The sequence below is a fragment of the Hordeum vulgare genome, chromosome 4H (genome assembly GCF_904849725.1).
Source record: "Hordeum vulgare subsp. vulgare chromosome 4H, MorexV3_pseudomolecules_assembly, whole genome shotgun sequence".
NCBI classification, from domain to species: domain Eukaryota; kingdom Viridiplantae; phylum Streptophyta; class Magnoliopsida; order Poales; family Poaceae; genus Hordeum; species Hordeum vulgare.
The window spans coordinates 362786020-362809628 of record NC_058521.1 but is presented as its reverse complement, the minus strand read 5'-3'; positions in this window follow the sequence as shown (position 1 = coordinate 362809628).

Here is a 23609-nt window from a genome sequence, read left to right as displayed (position 1 = left end):
TCTAGCTAATCTAATTATATGCCATTTAATACCTATGTTAGGGGGAATATGTCATCTTGGAGCGAAGTTAGCCTTATTATGTCATTTAGGAGAGAACTTAGCGAACTATAGGTCATTTATTATTAAATAGGTCATTTTAGAGCTAATCAAGCTAATTATGTCATTTAGGTGGAAGCCTAGCTAACTATATGTCGTTTCGGAGCTAACTTGGGTAAATATGTCATTTTGGAGGATAATTAGCTAAGAATGCATTTTTGGAGCTAATTATGTCAGTTCGAGGATAAATAGCTAAGTATAGGTCATGTTTTATTAAATAGACCATTTTGGAGCTAACTAGGCTAATTATGTCATTTAGGTGGAAGCCTAGCTAACTATAGGTCATTTCGGAGCTAACTTGGGTAAAATAGGTCATTTCGGGGCTAACTATGCTTATTAAGCCATTTTGGATCTAGCTAAGGTAATTATAGACCATTTAATACCTAAGTTAGGGGGAATAGGTCATCTTGGATCTAAGTTAGCCTTATTATGTCAATTCGAGGATAATTAGCTAAGTATATGTCATTTTGGAGCTAATTATGTCAGTTCGAGGATAAATAGCTAAGTATAGGTCATGTTTTATTAAATAGACCATTTTGGAGCTAACTAGGCTAATTGTGTCATTTAGGTGGAAGCCTAGCTAACTATAGGTCATTTCGGAGCTAACTTGGGTAAAATAGGTCTTTCCGGAGCAAACTATGCTTATTAAGCCATTTGGGATCTAGCTAAGCTAATTATAGGCCATTTAATACCTATGTTAGGGGAAATAGGTCATCTTGGATCTAAGTTAGCCTTAATATGTCATTTCGAGGATAATTAGCTAAGTATATGTCATTTTGGAGCTAATTATGTAATTTCGAGGATAATTATCTATGTATAGGTCATGTTTTATTAAATAGACCATTTTGGAGCTAACTAAGCTAATTATGTCATTTAGGTGAAAGCCTAGCTAACTATAAGTTATTTCGGAGCTAACTTTGGTAAAATAGGTCATTCCGGAGCAAACTATGCTTATTAAGCCATTTCGGATCTAGCTAAGGTAATTATAGGCCATTTAAAACCTAAGTTAGGGGGAATAGGTCAACTTGGAGCTAAGTTAGCCTTATTATGTCATTTCGAGGATAATTAGCTAAGTATATGTCCTTTTGGAGCTAATTATGTCATTTCGAGGATAATTATCTAAGTATAGGTCATGTTTTATTAAATAGACCATTTTGGAGCTAACTAAGCTAATTATGTCATTTAGGTGGAAGCCTAGCTAATTATAGGTCATTTCGGAGCTAACTAGCGTAAAATAGGTCATTCCGCAGCAAACTATGCTTATTAAGCCATTTTGGATCTAGCTAAGCTAATTATAGGCCATTTAATACCTAAGTTAGGGGGAATAGGTCATCTTGGAGCTAAGTTAGCCTTAATATGTCATTTCGAGGATAATTAGCTAAGTATATGTCATTTTGGAGCTAATTATGTCATTTCGAGGATAATTATCTAAATATAGGTCATGTTTTATTAAATAGACCATTTTGTAGCTAACTAAGCTAATTATGTCATTTAGGTGGAAGCCTAGCTAACTACAGGTCATTTTGGAGCTAACTTGGGTAAAATAGGTCATTCCGGAGCAAACTATGCTTATTAAGCCATTTTGGATCCAGCTAAGCTAATTATAGGCCATTTAATACCTAAGTTAGGGGGAATATGTCATCTTGGAGCTAAGTTAGCCTTATTATGTTATTTCGAGGATAATTAGCTAAGTATATGTCATGTTGGAGCTAATTATATTATTTCGAGGAGAATTAGCTAAGTATAGGTCATGTTTTATTAAATAGACCATTTTGGAGATAACTAAGCTAATTATGTCATTTAGATGGAAGCCTAGCTAACTATAGGTCATTTCGGAGCTAACTTGGGTAAAATAGGTCATTCCGGAGCAAACTATGCTTATTACACCATTTTGGATCTAGCTAATCTAATTATAGGCCATTTAATACCTATGTTAGGGGGAATATGTCATCTTGGAGCGAAGTTAGCCTTATTATGTCATTTAGGAGAGAACTTAGGGAACTATAGGTCATTTATTATTAAATAGGTCATTTTAGAGCTAATCAAGCTAATTATGTCATTTAGGTGGAAGCCTAGCTAACTATATGTCGTTTCGGAGCTAACTTGGGTAAATTATGTCATTTTGGAGGATAATTAGCTAAGAATGCATTTTTGGAGCTAATTATGTCAGTTCGAGGATAAGTAGCTAAGTATAGGTCATGTTTTATTAAATAGACCATTTTGGAGCTAACTAAGCTAATTATGTCATTTAGGTGGAAGCCTAGCTAACTATAGGTCATTTCGGAGCTAACTTCGGTAAAATAGGTCATTTCGGGGCTAACTATGCTTATTAAGCCGTTTTGGATCTAGCTAAGCTAATTATAGACCATTTAATACCTAAGTTAGGGGGAATAGGTCATCTTGGATCTAAGTTAGCCTTATTATGTCGATTCGAGGATAATTAGGTAAGTATATGTCATTTTGGAGCTAATTATGTCATTTCGAGGATAATTATCTAAGTATAGGTCATGTTTTATTAAATAGACCATTTTGGAGCTAACTAAGCTAATTATGTCATTTAGGTGGTAGCCTAGCTAACTATAGGTCATTTCGGAGCTAACTTGGGTAAAATAGGTCATTCCGGAGCAAACTATGCTTATTACGCCATTTTGGATCTAGCTAATCTAATTATAGGCCATTTAATACCTAAGTTAGGGGGAATATGTCATCTTGGAGCTAAGTTAGCCTTATTATGTCATTTAGGAGAGAACTTAGCGAACTATAGGTCATTTATTATTAAATAGGTCATTTTAGAGCTAATCAAGCTAATTATGTCATTTAGGTGGAAGCCTAGCTAACTATATGTCGTTTCGGAGCTAACTTGGGTTAAATATGTCATTTTAGAGGATAATTAGCTAAGAATGCATTTTTGGAGCTAATTATGTCAGTTCGAGGATAAATAGCTAAGTATAGGTCATGTTTTATTAAATAGACCATTTTGGAGGTAACTAAGCTAATTATGTCATTCAGCTGGAAGCCTAGCTAACTATAGATAATTAAGGAATTAACTTGGGTAAAATAGGTCTTTTCGGAGCAAGACTTGGGTAAAATAGGTCATTCTGGGGCAAACTATGCTTATTAAGCCATTTTAGATCTAGCTAAGCTAATTATATGCCATTTAATACCTAATTTAGGGGGAATAGGTCATCTTGGATCTAAGTTAGCCTTATTATGTCATTTCGAGGATAATTAGCTAAGTATATGTCATTTTGGAGCTAATTATGTCATTTCGAGGATAATTATCTAAGTATAGGTCATGTTTTATTAAATAGACCATTTTGGAGCTAACTAAGCTAATTATGTCATTTAGGTGGAAGCCTAGCTAACTATAGGTCATTTCGGAGCTAACTTTGATAAAATAGGTCATTCCGGAGCAAACTATGCTTATTAAGCCATTTTGGATCTAGCTAACCTAATTATAGGCCATTTAATACCTAAGTTAGGGGGAATAGGTCATCTTGGAGCTAAGTTAGCCTTATTATGTCATTTCGAGGATAATTAGCTAAGTATATGTCATTTTGGAGCTAATTATGTCATTTCGAGGATAATTATCTAAATATAGGTCATGTTTTATTAAATAGACCATTTTGGAGCTAACTAAGCTAATTATGTCATTTAGGTGGAAGCCTAGCTAACTACAGGTCATTTTGGAACTAACTTGGGTAAAATAGGTCATTCCGGAGCAAACTATGCTTATTAAGCCATTTTGGATCTAGCTAAGCTAATTATAGGCCATTTAATACCTAAGTTAGGGGGAATATGTCATCTTGGAGCTAAGTTAGCCTTATTATGTTATTTCGAGGATAATTAGCTAAGTATATGTCATGTTGGAGCTAATTATATTATTTCGAGGATAATTAGCTTAGTATAGGTCATGTTTTATTAAATAGACCATTTTGGAGCTAACTAAGCTAATTATGTCATATAGATGGAAGCCTAGCTAACTATAGGTCATTTCGGAGCTAACTTGGGTAAAATAGGTCATTCCGGAGCAAACTATGCTTATTACGCCATTTTGGATCTAGCTAATCTAATTATAGGCCATTTAATACCTATGTTAGGGGGAATATGTCCTCTTGGAGCAAAGTTAGCCTTATTATCTCATTTAGGAGAGAACTTAGCAAACTATAGGTCATTTATTATTAAATAGGTCATTTTAGAGCTAATCAAGCTAATTATGTCATTTAGGTGGAAGCCTAGCTAACTATAGGTCATTTCGGAGCTAACTTGGGTAAAATAGGTCATTTCGGGGCTAACTATGCTTATTAAGCCATTTTGGATTTAGCTAAGGTAATTATAGACCATTTAATACCTAAGTTAGGGGGAATAGGTCATCTTGGATCTAAGTTAGCCTTATTATGTCAATTCGAGGATAATTAGCTAAGTATATGTCATTTTGGAGCTAATTATGTAATTTCGAGGATAATTATCTAAGTATAGGTCATGTTTTATTAAATAGACCATTTTGGAGCTAACTAAGCTAATTATGTCATTCAGGTGAAAGCCTAGCTAACTATAGATCATTTCGGTATTAACTTGGGTAAAATAGGTCTTTCCGGAGCAAACTATGCTTATTAAGCCATTTGGGATCTAGCTAAGCTAATTATAGGCCATTTAATACCTATGTTAGGGGAAATAGGTCATCTTGGATCTAAGTTAGCCTTAATATGTCATTTCGAGGATAATTAGCTAAGTATATGTCATTTTGGAGCTAATTATGTAATTTCGAGGATAATTATCTATTTATAGGTCATGTTTTATTAAAAAGACCATTTTGGAGCTAACTAAGCTAATTATGTCATTTAGGTGAAAGCCTAGCTAACTATAAGTTATTTCGGAGCTAACTTTGGTAAAATAGGTCATTCCGGAGCAAACTATGCTTATTAAGCCATTTTGGATCTAGCTAAGGTAATTATAGGCCATTTAATACCTAAGTTAGGGGGAATAGGTCAACTTGGAGCTAAGTTAGCCTTATTATGTCATTTCGAGGATAATTAGCTAAGTATATGTCATTTTGGAGCTAATTATGTCATTTCGAAGATAATTATCTAAGTATAGGTCATGTTTTATTAAATAGGCCATTTTGGAGCTAACTAAGCTAATTATGTCATTTAGGTGGTAGCCTAGCTAACTATAGGTCATTTCGGAGCTAACTTGGGTAAAATAGGTCATTCCGGAGCAAAATATGCTTATTACGCCATTTTGGATCTAGCTAATCTAATTATAGGCCATTTAATACCTAAGTTAGGGGGAATATGTCATCTTGGAGCTAAGTTAGCCTTATTATGTCATTTAGGAGAGAACTTAGCGAACTATAGGTCATTTATTATTAAATAGGTCATTTTAGAGCTAATCAAGCTAATTATGTCATTTAGGTGGAAGCCTAGCTAACTATATGTCGTTTCGGAGCTAACTTGGGTTAAATATGTCATTTTGGAGGATAATTAGCTAAGAATGCATTTATGGAGCTAATTATGTCAGTTCGAGGATAAATAGCTAAGTATAGGTCATGTTTTATTAAATAGACCATTTTGGAGGTAACTAAGCTAATTATGTCATTCAGGTGGAAGCCTAGCTAACTATAGATAATTAAGGAATTAACTTGGGTAAAATAGGTCTTTTCGGAGCAAGACTTGGGTAAAATAGGTCATTCTGGGGCAAACTATGCTTATTAAGCCATTTTAGATCTAGCTAAGCTAATTATATGCCATTTAATACCTAATTTAGGGGGAATAGGTCATCTTGGATCTAAGTTAGCCTTATTATGTCATTTCAAGGATAATTAGCTAAGTATATGTCATTTTGGAGCTAATTATGTCATTTCGAGGATAATTATCTAAGTATAGGTCATGTTTTCTTAAATAGACCATTTTGGAGCTAACTAAGCTAATTATGTCATTTAGGTGGAAGCCTAGCTAACTATAGGTCATTTCGGAGCTAACTTTGATAAAATAGGTCATTCCGGAGCAAACTATGCTTATTAAGCCATTTTGGATCTAGCTAACCTAATTATAGGCCATTTAATACCTAAGTTAGGGGGAATAGGTCATCTTGGAGCTAAGTTAGCCTTATTATGTCATTTCGAGGATAATTAGCTAAGTATATGTCATTTTGGAGCTAATTATGTCATTTCGAGGATAATTATCTAAATATAGGTCATGTTTTATTAAATAGACCATTTTGGAGCTAACTAAGCTAATTATGTCATTTAGGTGCAAGCCTAGCTAACTACAGGTCATTTTGGAGCTAACTTGGGTAAAATAGGTCATTCCGGAGCAAACTATGCTTATTAAGCCATTTTGGATCTAGCTAAGCTAATTATAGGCCATTTAATACCTAAGTTAGGGGGAATATGTCATCTTGGAGCTAAGTTAGCCTTATTATGTTATTTCGAGGATAATTAGCTAAGTATATGTCATGTTGGAGCTAATTATATTATTTCGAGGATAATTAGCTAAGTATAGGTCATGTTTTATTAAATAGACCATTTTGGAGCTAACTAAGCTAATTATGTCATTTAGATGGAAGCCTAGCTAACTATAGGTCATTTCGGAGCTAACTTGGGTAAAATTGGTCATTCCGGAGCAAACTATGCTTATTACGCCATTTTGGATCTAGCTAATCTAATTATAGGCTATTTAATACCTATGTTTTGGGGAATATGTCATCTTGGAGCGAAGTTAGCCTTATTATGTCATTTAGGAGAGAACTTAGCAAACTATAGGTCATTTATTATTAAATAGGTCATTTTAGAGCTAATCAAGCTAATTATGTCATTTAGGTGGAAGCCTAGCTAACTATAGGTCATTTCGGAGCTAACTTGGGTAAAATAGGTCATTTCGGGGCTAACTATGCTTATTAAACCATTTTGGATCTAGCTAAGGTAATTATAGACCATTTAATACCTAAGTTAGGGGGAATAGGTCATCTTGGATCTAAGTTAGCCTTATTATGTCAATTCGAGGATAATTAGCTAAGTATATGTCATTTTGGAGCTAATTATGTAATTTCGAGGATAATTATCTAAGTATAGGTCATGTTTTATTAAATAGACCATTTTGGAGCTAACTAAGCTAATTATGTCATTCAGGTGAAAGCCTAGCTAACTATAGATCATTTCGGTATTAACTTGGGTAAAATAGGTCTTTCCGGAGCAAACTATGCTTATTAAGCCATTTGGGATCTAGCTAAGCTAATTATAGGCCATTTAATACCTATGTTAGGGGAAATAGGTCATCTTGGATCTAAGTTAGCCTTAATATGTCATTTCGAGGATAATTAGCTAAGTATATGTCATTTTGGAGCTAATTATGTAATTTCGAGGATAATTATCTATTTATAGGTCATGTTTTATTAAATAGACCATTTTGGAGCTAACTAAGCTAATTATGTCATTTAGGTGAAAGCCTAGCTAACTATAAGTTATTTCGGAGCTAACTTTGGTAAAATAGGTCATTCCGGAGCAAACTATGCTTATTAAGCCATTTTGGATCTAGCTAAGGTAATTATAGGCCATTTAATACCTAAGTTAGGGGGAATAGGTCAACTTGGAGCTAAGTTAGCCTTATTATGTCATTTCGAGGATAATTAGCTAAGTATATGTCAGTTTGGAGCTAATTATGTCATTTCGAGGATAATTAACTAAGTATAGGTCATGTTTTATTAAATAGACCATTTTGGAGCTAACTAAGCTAATTGTGTCATTTAGGTGGAAGCCTAGCTAACTATAGGTCATTTCGGAGCTAACATGGGTAAAATATGTCATTCCGCAGCAAACTATGCTTATTAAGCCATTTTGGATCTAGGTAAGCTAATTATAGGCCATTTAATACCTAAGTTAGGGGGAATAGGTCATCTTGGAGCTAAGTTAGCCTTAATATGTCATTTCGAGGATAATTAGCAAAGTATATGTCATTTCGAGGATAATTAGCTAATTATGTCATTTAGGTGGAAGCCTAGCTAACTATAGGTCATTTTGGAGCTAACTTGGGTAAAATAGGTCATTCCGGAGCAAAATATGCTTATTAACCATTTTGGATCTAGCTAAGTGTGACGCCCTCGGCTTAATCGTACGCTAAACATACACGCAAATGCGTACGATCAAACCCAAGGACTCACGGGGAGATATCACAACACAACTCTAGACACAAATAAAAATAACATCAGCTTCATATTACAAGCCAGAGGCCTCGAGGGCTAGAATACGAAAGCTCGATAAACACACGAGTCAGCGGAAGCAACAAATATCTGAGTACAGACATAAAACATGGGGTGCCTTAGAGAAGGCTAGCACAAAAGATACAACGATCGAACGAGGCGAGGCCTCCTGCCTGGGAACCTCCTAACTACTCCTGATCATCAGCGGCCTCCACGTAGTAGTAGGCACCGTCGGGGTAGCAGTCGTCGGTGGCGGGGACCTCCATCTCCTGGGCTTCATCATCTGGTCGCAGCAAACGGACCAAGGGAACAAGGGGGGAGCAAAGCAGCGGTGAGTACTCATCCAAAGTACTCGCAAGTCTTACATCAGAACTATTCTAATAATGCATCAGTATCAAAGAAGGGGGTTATATGTGGACTGACTGCAGCAATGCGAGAATAGAGAGAGAAAGGCCTAGTCCTATCGAAGACTAGCATCTTCAGGGTCTTGCAGCAATAGACGAGAGTAGAACAGGGGTAACACATTAATAGTCATATTGTTGCAGCAAAATTAAAGTGAGGTCACGCCTAAAGATCCTCCCTCGACTCCCTGCGAGGAAGCAATCCCGAGGCAAACTAATTCCAGTTAAGTAGCAATTTTAGTTGTATAAGATCGGGGCACAACTCCAAGTCGTCCTGTAACCGTGGACACGGCTATCCGAATAGTTAATTTTCATCCCTGCAGGGGTGCACCACATGTCCCGTCACGCTCGATAACACTCTGGCCGGACATACTTTTCTGGGTCCTGCCCGGCCTCGGAATATCGACACGTCGCAGCCCCACCTAAGACTAATCAGAGAGGCCAGCCCGCCGGTCTAAATCCTAAGCACAAAGGGTTCATGGGCCCAGTTCCCCTTCACGCTCCTGCACGTGGCGTGGGCGGCCGACGTCAGTCCTAGCATCCCTTAATCACAAGCGCGATGCATCTCGGGACCACTCGGGCGCGCGCCGCTACACTGCTGGCATCTGAAAAGCTTCGGCTGATACCGCGACGTCGAGTACCCATAATTCTTCCCGCGTAGCCGGTTAGTGCGAAAAGGTCTCCGACCAACCCAGATCAAATACCCAAATCCATTAGCATTTTAATTAGGCCAGCAACACAGTCTCGCGGGAATCCACCCGTCTTACAACTATTCACCCATGATCCCAGTAACATGGTCGAGTAACTGTGTGGTCGTAACATCGGGGGGAATCCGAGGTATCACCCTCGTTGGATTCCGAACGATGTACCCGTCAAGGTGGGCTTAGAGGAATCACCCTCGGGGGTCCCACACTCGCGGGGTGGCACGACAGAGACGTCATCGGGAATGGTGAAAGAGGAATCACCCTCGATAACCACGACCGACTAGCTATACTACAGAGATATCATCAGGAGTACTTAGCGAGGTGTCACCCTCGGTACCCGATAGTATCGCTGTAGCGTCGTACAACGAAGGGGGGTGAATGTGCTGTGTCGGGTCTGGCTCGTCGATCAGAGATCGAGATTGAAAAGCAAGCGGGGCAACTGAACTACGGGGTCAGAGGGGATGACTGCTCCACCTATACTAAGCAGGTTAAAGGTACAGGACTGAAAGTAGCAGTTCATCAAAAACAGGCTATGCATCAGATATAGGAGCTAACTACAACAGTAGCAAAATACTAATGCAAGCAGTAGGAAGAAAGACATAGGCGATATAGGAATGATCAAGGGGAATTTGCTTGCCTTGCTGCTCTGCGGCAAAGGACTGATCGGCAGGGTCGTAGATGTACCCGGCAACAGCGTCAGTCTCGGGGGCTACCGGTAAGAAGAGGGGGAAGAAACAATAAATAATAGCACCGATGCAACACAAAGCATGACATGGAAAAATGCAGGCTAGACATGAGCTAACGCAGCAACATCCGTCATAGACGGGTCGGAAGAATATCTGACGATATTTTCCGGGTCTCGGGCTACTACCGGTTACACTGGAAACGATAGAAACGTTCCATGTCTGCTATGCTAGGGACGCGTGACAGACGAACGGGCCGTGGATCCGGGTTCGTCTCGCTTTGCTGATCAACTTTCATGTTGAAAAAATATTGATCTGACTTACGGATTATTTAATATTAATTTTTAAAGTTTTATTAATTATTTAAGAATTAAAAACAGATTTAAAAGATTTAGTAAAATCCTATTATGACATCATCGCGATGTCAGGCTGACATCACATTTGACCGGTCAACTGACCAGCGGGTCCCGAACGTCATAGGCACAAGTTTTTATTTAAGATTAAATATTAATTAATCAGATTAATTTAGCGGGGGACCCGCGTGTCATACTCTAATTATGTTAATTAATTATTTTAACTAATATATCTATTTATTTATTTATTTAAGAAAAACATTATTTTTAATTATCGCGTGGGGCCTCCCTGTCATTGACAGCGGTGCATTGGCCCCACCGGTAAGTGGCTTAAGGTTAATTCCGCATTTATTTTTATTAGATACCTATCCGTGCAAATACCGTATTTCTCTAAATACCCAAATACACAAATACAAACATCACACCTCATACATACATTCATACATACGCATCTAATACACAATTTATTCTTTTTTTTCATTTTTCTTTTCTCTCAACACTCATCTCTCTTCTCTCTGTTAACAGAGACAGAGAACAATTTTCTCTAACACCACCTAGAAGAACACCAACTTCGAATCCTTCTACCGGAGTCCACCGTCGACGGATCGAGGCCCCGTTTGCCGGAACGGAACCGTGACGCCGAGGAGAACGGTAAGGTGGGAGGAGCCCGAGGAGGGGCTCACCGACGGTGACGTGACGGCCCGGTGAAGCCGGAGTTCGCGCGAAGTGACGGTGGAGACGGTGACGGTGAGGTTCCGGTGATGATGTGCCGGCGAGGAGGAGCCGGTGAGGAGGGCCCCGGTGAGGAGAGGCCCCCGGAGGTGGAGCCGCCGGCGGTGAGGGGAGGGGCCACCGGGGGAGGAAGGGGGGCCGTGGGGTGGGGAGTAGGCCGTGGGGGAGGAGGAGGCGGTGGAGGGAGGGGGCTGCCGGCGGGGGGGAGGGCTGCCGCCGGTTGGGGAGGGTGGCCGCCGGCCGGTGGGAGAGGGGCGGCCAGGGAGGGGCGAGATGGGGGGGAGTGGGGCGACGGGAGTTGGGAGAGGAGGGAGACACGGGACTGGGAGGAGGTCGTGGGGAGGACAGGAGGCGCGTGGGGGTGGGGCCCCACCACGAGGGTGGGGTGGCTGGCGGCGGCGGCGCCCAGGGGGGGGGAGGGAGTTGGCGTGGGGGTGGGGTGGCGCCAGGAGGCGTTAGGGTTTGGCGGGGGGGGGGGCCGGCTGGGCCACTTGGCCCAGTTTGGGCCGGCTGGGGGGGGGGACTTTCTCTTTTTTTTTTTTTTTGATTTGTTTTCTATTTTGTTTTACCTTTTCCCTTTTCTTTTTTTCTTTTTTTTTTTATTTCTTTCTTTCAGTTTTCTTTCTTTCTTTTATCTTTATTGTTTCTTTAATACTTTCCTCGTCTTTACATATATATTCTTGTAATATTTGCAATGAACTCATAACGTACTCCCCTTTTCTTTCAAATCATCGATCCGGACAGACGCGAATCCACGCGGGTCTGAGATGGGAATTCGAAGACGTGGCGTCGATAGCGGTTGATCACTGTAGTTTAATTACAATCACTACTGTAGCAAAAGTCGAGGATGTCACAATTCTCCCCTACTAACAAGAATTCTCGTCCCGAGAATTAAGAGGTAGAGGGAAAGAGCCCGGGGTATTCATCACGAAGATGATCCTCGCGTTCCCAAGTGGCTTCATCTTCAGAGTGATTTGACCACTGCACCTTAAGGAACTTAGTGACCTTGCGACGAGTCTTACGTTCAGCTTGGTCGAGAATGCGGACCGGATGCTCTTTATAAGAGAGGTCTTGTTGTAGCTCAAGCATATCGTGATCCACTGCTCGAATAGGATCCTTGAAGCAGCGACGGAGTTGAGAAACATGGAAGACATCGTGAACCTGAGAAAGGTTCGCCGGCAGTTCCAATTGATAAGCCACTCTTCCACGCCTTTCGAGAACAGTGAAAGGACCAATATAACGAGGAGCTAACTTGCCCTTGATTCCGAAACGGTGTGCACCTCTCATTGGTGTGACACGAAGATAAGCCTTTTCGCCAGGTTGATAGACCATATCTTGATGATGACGGTCATACTGACTTTTCTGACGAGACTGAGCAGCCTTCAGATTCTCATGAATAATGCGGACTTGATCTTCGGCATGTTGAATAATATCCGGACCAAAGAGTGATCGTTCCCCAGTTTCTGACCAATTCAGAGGAGTTCGACACCTTCGCCCATACAATACTTCGAAAGGGGCCATCTTCAGACTAGCTTGATAGCTATTGTTGTACGAGAACTCGGCATACGGGAGAGATTCCTCCCATTTCTTACCGAAAGAAATGACACAAGCTCGAAGCATGTCCTCGAGAATTTGGTTGACTCGTTCAACTTGTCCCTGGGATTGAGGATGAAATGCAGTGCTGAAGGACAGATGAGTCCCCATAGCCTTCTGAAAACTTTCCCAGAATTTTGAAGTAAACAAGCTGCCACGGTCCGAACTGATCACCAACGGAATACCGTGAAGTGAAACAACTCTTGACATATAAAGATCTGCCAGCTGACTAGCATTAATCGTTTCTTTGACGGCCAGGAAATGTGCAACTTTGGACAGTCGATCAATGACGACAAGAATAGCATCATTACCTTTCTGAGACCTGGGAAAACCAGTGACGAAGTCCATTTCAACATGGTCCCATTTCCACTCGGGAATAGAGATAGGTTGCAGAGTTCCAGCAGGCTTTTGGTGCTCTGCCTTGATACGCCGGCATATATCACATTCTGCCACATAGCGTGCAATGTCTTGTTTCATATTGGGCCACCAGAATCTTTGCCGGATGTCTTGGTACATCTTGGTACTACCCGGGTGAATAGACAATGGTGTGTCATGAGCTTCTTCCATCACCTTCCCAGTCATCCTGAGATTTTCCTTCTTATTTGGAACGAATAGGCGACCCTTGAAATACAAGGCGCCACCTTCATCAACAGTGAAAAAGGAGGGTTTACCCTTTGCAATATAGCTCTTAATCCTGTCGACATCATCGTCAAAGTTTTGTATATTCTTTATGGAGCTCACAAGATCTGGTTCAACCACTAGGTTACTGAGGGAACCCTGATTAACAACACGAAGGTTCATCTTTTGATACTCTTCAGGGGGAGGAACAAGGTAACCCTGAGGAACAATGTGGAGGTTCAGCTTACGGAATTCCTCTTGCAGACGATCGTGAACCTGATGAACCTGGAGGTGGTTGCAGTATGACTTGCGACTTAAGGCATCAGCCATTACATTAGCCTTGCCAGGGGTATATGATATACTACAGTCAAAATCTGCTATACGCTCCATCCATCTTTGTTGACGCAGGTTCAGCTCCGGTTGAGTGAACAAGTACTTCAGACTTTGATGGTCGGTGTAGATTTCACAGCGATTACCGACAAGGTATTGTCGCCATTCCTTCAATGCATGAATGACTGCGGCAAGCTCGAGATCATGAACTGGGTAGTTCTCTTCATGAGCACGCAGTTGACGTGAAGCATAAGCGATCACCTTGCGATCCTGCATTAGGACACAACCTATTCCTTGACGAGAAGCATCACAGTATATGACGAAATCCCTTTTTGTATCTGGAGGAGCAAGTACTGGAGCGGACGTCAGTTTGTCCTTGAGTGCCTGGAAACTTTCCTGACATTTATCAGTCCATTCATACTTAACACCTTTGTGAAGCAGGTTGGTTAAGGGCTTCGCAATCTTGGAGAAGTTCTCGACGAATCGACGGCAATAGCTGGCGAGTCCGAGAAAACTTCTGACTTGCTTGACATTCTTCGGGGGAGTCCAATCAAGAATAGCTTGAATTCGTTCGGGGTTGACCGCAATACCATCCTTGGAAATCACATGACCAAGGTAAGTCACTTCGTCTAGCCAAAACTCACATTTGGAATACTTCGCATAGAGTTTATGCTCCCGAAGCTTATCCAGTACAAGACGAAGATGTTCAGCATGCTCTTCTTTGTTCTTTGAAAACACCAGAATATCATCCAGATATACCACGACAAATTTGTCGAGGTAGTCCATGAATATATAATTCATCAATCGAGAGAAAGTTGCCGGTGCATTGGTTAAGCCGAAGGACATGACGGTGTACTCGTATGATCCATATCGAGTAACAAAGGCGGTCTTTGGAATATCCTCCTTGCGAACACGGATCTGGTGGTATCCCAATCTCAAGTCGAGCTTAGAGAAAACGGTGGAACCAGCAAGTTGATCATACAAATCATTTATCCGCGGGAGAGGATATTTGTTCTGAATAGTGGCCTGGTTGATAGGACGATAGTCTTGAACCAATCGATTTGTCCCATCCTTCTTCTTAACAAAGAGAGAAGGTGCTCCCCAAGCAGAGGAACTCGGACGGATGAAACCCAGACGGAGCGAGTTGTCAATTTCTTGCTTAAGTTCAAGGAGTTCATGTGGTGGCATTTTATAAGGACGCTTGGCAATAGGAGTGGTACCGGGTACCAAGTCAATGACAAACTCGACAGCTCGAGCAGGGGGAATCCCCGGAAGTTCTTCTGGAAAGACATCTTGGAATTCTCGGACCACTGGAATGTTTTCAATCCCTTCAAGAGGCGACGCATTTAATGCATTCAAGGCGTACAACCGTGCCTCAGCATTACGGACGAGATGAGCATGGTAGCTTACGAGTTCATCTGAAAGGTGTAGGAGGTGGACGGTTTTGGTGGCACAAACGATCGATGCCGTATGAGCCTTCAACCAGTCCATCCCCAATATGAGGTCAATGTTGGATGACTTTAGTAGGATGGGGTTGGCAAGGAATTCTAATCCTTCAATTTCAACTGGAACATGGGGGCAAACCACAGAGGTTCGGCATTCGCCCCCAGGGGTGTTTACCACTATCGGGAGGTTCATCTCTTCGCTCCTAATGTCATGCATGTATGCAAAATTTTCCGACATAAAGGAATGCGATGCTCCTGTATCAAACAATACAGAAGCAGGTACTGAGTTAACGAGAAGTGTACCCATCACGGTAGCAGGCTGGTCTTGAGCTTGACCCATATCAATGTTGTTGGCCTGACCACGAACATAAGCAGGCTTAGCGTTGAAGTTGCGGTTCTGGTTGTTGCCACGGCCAGTTGCGGGAAGTGCCAGCTGATTCTGATTCTGCCTGCAGTCTCTAGCACGGTGACCTGGACGGCCACACTTGAAGCACAGCCCGTCCTCAGGACGGGATGGAGGAACTCGAGGTGGTGGAGCTGGAAGCCTCGGCTGCCTAGGTGGTGGAGGAGGCAGGCGAGGTGCAGCATAGGACGGCCTCGGAGTAGGAGCAGGTGCATGGTACATGTTGTTGGGGATCCAGATCTTCCGCTTCTGTGCAGATGAGCCCGAAGATGAGCCCATGTCACGGTTGCGCTTGCTGCTATCTTTGTATTCCTGCAGACCAGTCTCAACCTGAATAGCCTTGTTCACGAGGGTGGCGAAATCAGCATAGTCCTGAACGAGGAGTGTGAGCTTGATATCAGGGTGGAGGCCTTCACGGAACTTCTCCTGCCTGCGTGCATCAGTCGCAATGTCTTCTTCAGCATAGCGAGATAATTCCAGAAATTCCCGCTGATAAGCATCCACAGTCTTGTTGCCCTGGACTAAGTTGCGGAACTCACGCTTCTTCCGGTCCATGATTCCCTGGGGAATGTATCGAGCACGGAAAGCAGCCTTGAACTCTTCCCAAGTGATGATAGCTCCAACGGGCTGAGAGCGCGTGTGGCTGTCCCACCATTGAGCAGCAGGACCCTTCAGAAAGTAGGCGGCAAAGTTGACATAGCTCGCGAGGGGCACATTGGCAGACTCTAGCTCATAGGAAATGTCACGGAGCCAGTCATCAGCATCAAGAGGCTGAGTTGAGCTGCGGTAGATCGCAGGGTTGAGACGGCAGAAGTCTTGCAGTGTCACGCCTTGTGGTTGGTTCATGTTCGGCCTTTGGAACTGATCCATGAGCCCTTGCATAAACTGGCGGTTCAGCTCAAACTGTTGGATCATCCCCGCCATATACTCAGGAGGCGGGGGTGGTGCATCGTTGGCACGGCCACGCGGGCGGCCAGCTGGTCTAACCATCCTGTTAAATATTTAGCAGGGGTAGTTTAGCTTAAAGTAATCGAAAGGCATCGCACGCATTCATGAAGTAATCAAGCATAATGAAAGGGAAACGCGATAGATACTCCATAGTAGTTGAGTTCGACATACAGACCCATGCATAAGTTCGATTACAGACTAACGATTAAAAACTCGAAATTTGGCGATAGCCCGGACGCATTTGACGATACCCTAGACTCAGTAGGCGGCGCGCAGGCACGCGGTGGAAGAGTACCACAACGAGATGTAGCGATAAGGCTACATCAACGTCGGAGAGGACGATCGAATCCTGGTAGCTGGCGGTGATAGAAGGTAGGGACAGGACCCTGTGTCCCGTTGTGACTCTGATGAGGGTACCGCATCCAGTCGAGCAGCTGAGGTCCAAGTGCAGGGGTTCTACCCCCAACATCAGTCCACTCGAGAGCTGATGGTAGCTCTGTCCTGCTCGGCTCGCGGATGCGCAAAGGGGGATCCCTCGGACAGTGTGATGGCTGCAGCTCTGTCAACGCGTCGTAAAGACGAGCGCGTGTAGCATACAACTCCACAGTCAGAGCTCGGAAAGCACGATCCATTGCCTCAGTGTACTGCACCAAAATCCGCGCGTCGTACCGACGCGTCACGTAGGGGGCGCAGACAGCGACGTAGGAACGGTCGTTGCGCTCCCGAACGTCAGAAGCGTAGGCAGTGAGATCAGACCCAGTCTCATCCCCAGCAGGAGCATGCGGGATGTATCTGAAAGGGCTCTCCTCCAGGTGAGGGTACGCTCCACGGAGTCGGGTGATGGCGATGTAGGCCGCATCGTGGACGGCCATCTCGACCGACACTCCAATACCACAGAACACGTGGCGCTCGAGGGTCTCGCCGCCCCTCTGGTCGAAGATGCGAACCTCAGCCTGGTACTGGTACTGGTTGTACTCGCGGAAATCCTCGAACACAGTGTACTCGGGGTACCAGCGATATCCCAGCCTGGTCAGGAGATCGACCAAAATGGCCGGGAACCCAGTCGTCTCGGTGGCCTGTGTCAGGCGCACGTGCTGTCTTGCGGGACGCATCTGAAAATAAGATTGACGAATGTCAATGACAGTGTGTGTAATACATATTCAGGAGAAAAAGAGTAGATAGTCCAGCGCTCCGGATTGATGTGATTCGAGAACCTAATGTTAGAGTTAGTAAAATATTTGACCCGAAAGAGAAGAGAAAGTAGAGCCCAGAGTATAGGAAAGGAGTAAAAGATACTAATACCACCCAATTGAGATGTGGGCCCGTAAGCCACAACATCAGTGTTAGTAAAGTTTTTCAAACACTAGACTCAACTTCGGCCAAGGAGTTGGAAAGGGGGCTACCTACAGGCAGTTGGCTCTGATACCAACTTGTGACGCCCTCGGCTTAATCGTACGCTAAACATACACGCAAATGCGTACGATCAAACCCAAGGACTCACGGGGAGATATCACAACACAACTCTAGACACAAATAAAAATAACATCAGCTTCATATTACAAGCCAGAGGCCTCGAGGGCTAGAATACGAAAGCTCGATAAACACACGAGTCAGCGGAAGCAACAAATATCTGAGTACAGACATAAAACATGGGGTGCCTTAGAGAAGGCTAGCACAAAAGATACAACGATCGAACGAGGCGAGGCCTCCTGCCTGGGAACCTCCTAACTACTCCTGATCATCAGCGGCCTCCACGTAGTAGTAGGCACCGTCGGGGTAGCAGTCGTCGGTGGCGGGGACCTCCATCTCCTGGGCTTCATCATCTGGTCGCAGCAAACGGACCAAGGGAACAAGGGGGGAGCAAAGCAGCGGTGAGTACTCATCCAAAGTACTCGCAAGTCTTACATCAGAACTATTCTAATAATGCATCAGTATCAAAGAAGGGGGTTATATGTGGACTGACTGCAGCAATGCGAGAATAGAGAGAGAAAGGCCTAGTCCTATCGAAGACTAGCATCTTCAGGGTCTTGCAGCAATAGACGAGAGTAGAACAGGGGTAACACATTAATAGTCATATTGTTGCAGCAAAATTAAAGTGAGGTCACGCCTAAAGATCCTCCCTCGACTCCCTGCGAGGAAGCAATCCCGAGGCAAACTAATTCCAGTTAAGTAGCAATTTTAGTTGTATAAGATCGGGGCACAACTCCAAGTCGTCCTGTAACCGTGGACACGGCTATCCGAATAGTTAATTTTCATCCCTGCAGGGGTGCACCACATGTCCCGTCACGCTCGATAACACTCTGGCCGGACATACTTTTCTGGGTCCTGCCCGGCCTCGGAATATCGACACGTCGCAGCCCCACCTAAGACTAATCAGAGAGGCCAGCCCGCCGGTCTAAATCCTAAGCACAAAGGGTTCATGGGCCCAGTTCCCCTTCACGCTCCTGCACGTGGCGTGGGCGGCCGACGTCAGTCCTAGCATCCCTTAATCACAAGCGCGATGCATCTCGGGACCACTCGGGCGCGCGCCGCTACACTGCTGGCATCTGAAAAGCTTCGGCTGATACCGCGACGTCGAGTACCCATAATTCTTCCCGCGTAGCCGGTTAGTGCGAAAAGGTCTCCGACCAACCCAGATCAAATACCCAAATCCATTAGCATTTTAATTAGGCCAGCAACACAGTCTCGCGGGAATCCACCCGTCTTACAACTATTCACCCATGATCCCAGTAACATGGTCGAGTAACTGTGTGGTCGTAACATCGGGGGGAATCCGAGGTATCACCCTCGTTGGATTCCGAACGATGTACCCGTCAAGGTGGGCTTAGAGGAATCACCCTCGGGGGTCCCACACTCGCGGGGTGGCACGACAGAGACGTCATCGGGAATGGTGAAAGAGGAATCACCCTCGATAACCACGACCGACTAGCTATACTACAGAGATATCATCAGGAGTACTTAGCGAGGTGTCACCCTCGGTACCCGATAGTATCGCTGTAGCGTCGTACAACGAAGGGGGGTGAATGTGCTGTGTCGGGTCTGGCTCGTCGATCAGAGATCGAGATTGAAAAGCAAGCGGGGCAACTGAACTACGGGGTCAGAGGGGATGACTGCTCCACCTATACTAAGCAGGTTAAAGGTACAGGACTGAAAGTAGCAGTTCATCAAAAACAGGCTATGCATCAGATATAGGAGCTAACTACAACAGTAGCAAAATACTAATGCAAGCAGTAGGAAGAAAGACATAGGCGATATAGGAATGATCAAGGGGAATTTGCTTGCCTTGCTGCTCTGCGGCAAAGGACTGATCGGCAGGGTCGTAGATGTACCCGGCAACAGCGTCAGTCTCGGGGGCTACCGGTAAGAAGAGGGGGAAGAAACAATAAATAATAGCACCGATGCAACACAAAGCATGACATGGAAAAATGCAGGCTAGACATGAGCTAACGCAGCAACATCCGTCATAGACGGGTCAGAAGAATATCTGACGATATTTTCCGGGTCTCGGGCTACTACCGGTTACACTGGAAACGATAGAAACGTTCCATGTCTGCTATGCTAGGGACGCGTGACAGACGAACGGGCCGTGGATCCGGGTTCGTCTCGCTTTGCTGATCAACTTTCATGTTGAAAAAATATTGATCTGACTTACGGATTATTTAATATTAATTTTTAAAGTTTTATTAATTATTTAAGAATTAAAAACAGATTTAAAAGATTTAGTAAAATCCTATTATGACATCATCGCGATGTCAGGCTGACATCACATTTGACCGGTCAACTGACCAGCGGGTCCCGAACGTCATAGGCACAAGTTTTTATTTAAGATTAAATATTAATTAATCAGATTAATTTAGCGGGGGACCCGCGTGTCATACTCTAATTATGTTAATTAATTATTTTAACTAATATATCTATTTATTTATTTATTTAAGAAAAACATTATTTTTAATTATCGCGTGGGGCCTCCCTGTCATTGACAGCGGTGCATTGGCCCCACCGGTAAGTGGCTTAAGGTTAATTCCGCATTTATTTTTATTAGATACCTATCCGTGCAAATACCGTATTTCTCTAAATACCCAAATACACAAATACAAACATCACACCTCATACATACATTCATACATACGCATCTAATACACAATTTATTCTTTTTTTTCATTTTTCTTTTCTCTCAACACTCATCTCTCTTCTCTCTGTTAACAGAGACAGAGAACAATTTTCTCTAACACCACCTAGAAGAACACCAACTTCGAATCCTTCTACCGGAGTCCACCGTCGACGGATCGAGGCCCCGTTTGCCGGAACGGAACCGTGACGCCGAGGAGAACGGTAAGGTGGGAGGAGCCCGAGGAGGGGCTCACCGACGGTGACGTGACGGCCCGGTGAAGCCGGAGTTCGCGCGAAGTGACGGTGGAGACGGTGACGGTGAGGTTCCGGTGATGATGTGCCGGCGAGGAGGAGCCGGTGAGGAGGGCCCCGGTGAGGAGAGGCCCCCGGAGGTGGAGCCGCCGGCGGTGAGGGGAGGGGCCACCGGGGGAGGAAGGGGGGCCGTGGGGTGGGGAGTAGGCCGTGGGGGAGGAGGAGGCGGTGGAGGGAGGGGGCTGCCGGCGGGGGGGAGGGCTGCCGCCGGTTGGGGAGGGTGGCCGCCGGCCGGTGGGAGAGGGGCGGCCAGGGAGGGGCGAGATGGGGGGGAGTGGGGCGACGGGAGTTGGGAGAGGAGGGAGACACGGGACTGGGAGGAGGTCGTGGGGAGGACAGGAGGCGCGTGGGGGTGGGGCCCCACCACGAGGGTGGGGTGGCTGGCGGCGGCGGCGCCCAGGGGGGGGGAGGGAGTTGGCGTGGGGGTGGGGTGGCGCCAGGAGGCGTTAGGGTTTGGCGGGGGGGGGGCCGGCTGGGCCACTTGGCCCAGTTTGGGCCGGCTGGGGGGGGGGGGACTTTCTCTTTTTTTTTTTTTTGATTTGTTTTCTATTTTGTTTTACCTTTTCCCTTTTCTTTTTTTCTTTTTTTTTTTTTATTTCTTTCTTTCAGTTTTCTTTCTTTCTTTTATCTTTATTGTTTCTTTAATACTTTCCTCGTCTTTACATATATATTCTTGTAATATTTGCAATGAACTCATAACGTACTCCCCTTTTCTTTCAAATCATCGATCCGGACAGACGCGAATCCACGCGGGTCTGAGATGGGAATTCGAAGACGTGGCGTCGATAGCGGTTGATCACTGTAGTTTAATTACAATCACTACTGTAGCAAAAGTCGAGGATGTCACACTAAGCTAACTATAGGCCATTTAATACCTAAGTTAGGGGGAATATGTCATCTTGGATCTAAGTTGGCCTTATTATGTCATTTCGAGGATAATTAGCTAAGTATATGTCATGTTGGAGCTAATTATATTATTTCGAGGATAATTAGCTAAGTATAGGTCATGTTTTATTAAATAGACCATTTTGGAGCTAACTAAGCTAATTATGTCATTTAGATGGAAGCCTAGCTAACTATAGGTCATTTCGGAGCTAACTTGGGTAAAATAGGTCATTCCGGAGCAAACTATGCTTATTACGCCATTTTGGATCTAGCTAATCTAATTATAGGCCATTTAATACCTATGTTAGGGGGAATATGTCATCTTGGAGCGAAGTTAGCCTTATTATGTCATTTAGGAGAGAACTTAGCAAACTATAGGTCATTTATTATTAAATAGGTCATTTTAGAGCTAATCAAGCTAATTATGTCATTTAGGTGGAAGCCTAGCTAACTATAGGTCATTTCGGAGCTAACTTGGGTAAAATAGGTCATTTCGGGGCTAACTATGCTTATTAAGCCATTTTGGATCTAGCTAAGGTAACTATAGACCATTTAATACCTAAGTTAGGGGGAATAGGTCATCTTGGATCTAAGTTAGCCTTATTATGTCAATTCGAGAATAATTAGCTAAGTATATGTCATTTTGGAGCTAATTATGTAATTTCGAGGATAATTATCTAAGTATAGGTCATGTTTTATTAAATAGACCATTTTGGAGCTAACTAAGCTAATTATGTCATTCAGGTGAAAGCCTAGCTAACTATAGATCATTTCGTATTAACTTGGGTAAAATAGGTCTTTCCGGAGCAAACTATGCTTATTAAGCCATTTGGGATCTAGCTAAGCTAATTATAGGCCATTTAATACCTATGTTAGGGGAAATAGGTCATCTTGGATCTAAGTTAGCCTTAATATGTCATTTCGAGGATAATTAGCTAAGTATATGTTATTTTGGAGCTAATTATGTAATTTCGAGGATAATTATCTATGTATAGGTCATGTTTTATTAAATAGACCATTTTGGAGCTAACTAAGCTAATTATGTCATTTAGGTGAAAGCCTAGCTAACTATAAGTTATTTCGGAGCTAACTTTGGTAAAATAGGTCATTCCGGAGCAAACTATGCTTATTAAGCCATTTTGGATCGAGCTAAGGTAATTATAGGCCATTTAATACCTAAGTTAGGGGGAATAGGTCAACTTGGAGCTAAGTTAGCCTTATTATGTCATTTCGAGGATAATTAGCTAAGTATATGTCATTTTGGAGCTAATTATGTCATTTCGAGGATAATTATCTAAGTATAGGTCATGTTTTATGAAATAGACCATTTTGGAGCTAACTAAGCTAATTATGTCATTTAGGTGGAAGCCTAGCTAACTATAGGTCATTTCGGAGCTAACTTGGGTAAAATAAGTCATTCCGCAGCAAACTATGCTTATTAAGCCATTTTGGATCTAGCTAAGCTAATTATAGGCCATTTAATACCTAAGTTAGGGGGAATAGGTCATCTTGGAGCTAAGTTAGCCTTAATATGTCATTTCGAGGATAATTAGCAAAGTATATGTCATTTCGAGGATAATTAGCTAATTATGACATTTAGGTGGAAGCCTAGCTAACTATAGGTCATTTTGGAGCTAACTTGGGTAAAATAGGTCATTCCGGAGCAAAATATGCTTATTAACCATTTTGGATCTAGCTAAGCTAACTATAGGCCATTTAATACCTAAGTTAGGGGGAATATGTCATCTTGGATCTAAGTTGGCCTTATTATGTCATTTCGAGGATAATTAGCTAAGTATA